The sequence below is a fragment of the Cryptomeria japonica genome, unplaced genomic scaffold (genome assembly GCF_030272615.1).
Source record: "Cryptomeria japonica unplaced genomic scaffold, Sugi_1.0 HiC_scaffold_222, whole genome shotgun sequence".
Taxonomy (NCBI): Eukaryota; Viridiplantae; Streptophyta; class Pinopsida; order Cupressales; family Cupressaceae; genus Cryptomeria; species Cryptomeria japonica.
Window position 1 is genome coordinate 154,654 of NW_026729044.1, and position 1,411 is coordinate 156,064.

Genomic DNA, 1,411 nt, shown 5'->3' on the forward strand with positions numbered 1-1,411 from the left:
AGCTCGGTTTGCCCCGGGTGCGCACCTTGGTGGGCGCCATGGTGCACTCCGAGGTGCCCAAGATTGGTGCGCACCAAGGAGCGCTCCGAAGTGCGCTCCAAGGTGCGCGCGAAGTCGAAAGTTGGGTTAATTGTCCGGTTTGCCTCGGGTGCGCACCTTGCGTGCACCTTCGCCAGGGTGGGCGCCTTGGTGCGCACACCTTGGCTGGGCTGCGCACACCTTGGCACCCGCGTTTCCTTCATTTTAAATTTTTTTTTTTTACAATCTCTCAAGTGGGAAATTCTATAATCTCAACTTTTTTTGCCTTTTCAGGAAACTTTTGAATGGAGCGCATCATTGGTGCGCTCCGAAGTGTGCTCCAAAGCTCTCTCCAGCTGCGTGCACCTGCCCCGGCCGCGCACCCGGCCCCGCCCAGCTTCGCTCACCTGTCCCGGGCGTCTGGTGCGGAACCTTAGAGTAAGAAACATCACCGTGCACCTTGGCCAACGTGCGCGACTCGACCGAGCGCGCACTGGCCGAGGTGCACACCGATTTCACCTGGGTGCGCGCGCAGCACCTCGGGCGCACCGGGGTGCGCGCACAACGCCCGGGTTGCACCGTGGCCTGTGTGCTCGGGGCGCCTCGGGTGCGCGCTCGGTGTCGCCCCCGCGCGCGCGGTAGTGCGGGCAGCGCACCCCGGCCCGGCCCGGCCCCGACGAGAACGCAAACGGGCAAAAGGTTTATTCAAATAGCATTGCGACGCCCGGCGAAAAACTAAAAAAGGGTGCAACACCGGGACTTCCCGGGAGGTCACCCATCCCAGTACTACTCCGGCCCAAGCGCGCTTAACTGCGGAGTTCTGATGGGATCCGGTGCACTAACGCTGGTATGATCGCACCCGTTATGAGCTTGTCGCAGTGTGTACTTAGCAAACCGCGACCCACGTGCGAATCCACCCCGGCCACCCACCCCCGTCGAGGTGCACACCCTCCCTCGCGAAGTGCGCCCCGTTCGCCAAGTGTGAGCCCTGCCCGGGTGCGCGCACCTTGCTAGGGCGTCGGGTGTGCACCCGGCCCGGCCTACGTGCGTGCACCTGGAGGGGGCGTCGTGTGCGTGCAGTGTCCCGTCTGCAACGCGGTGCCCACACACCACCTCGGGCGCAACGACCTGCGCTCACATGTGGGCCGAGTGCACCTTGGTGCATGTTCGGGGCGCCTCGGGTGCACGCTCGATCTTGCCCCGGTGCACCAAGGCGCTCGGTTTGCCCCGGGTGCGCACTTGGTGCAAGGTGGGCACCCAAAATAGGGATCAAGCACCAAAACACAAGTTTCGGGATGCAAAATGGGACCCAAGGACCACAAATGCGTTCCAAGACCCATGATGGGTCCACGAGAACAAAAATGTGTTCCGAGACTTAATAAACAAATATTGG

General features: G+C 62.3%; 1 non-coding gene across 1 annotated transcript; it reads right to left on the reverse strand.

The window, feature by feature from the left end:
- Nucleotides 1-760: 760 nt before the first annotated feature.
- Nucleotides 761-879, reverse strand: LOC131868847 (5S ribosomal RNA). The gene has a single exon (XR_009367267.1). It is a non-coding gene; the product is annotated as a 5S ribosomal RNA (ribosomal RNA).
- Between the last annotated feature and the right edge of the window lie 532 nt (nucleotides 880-1,411).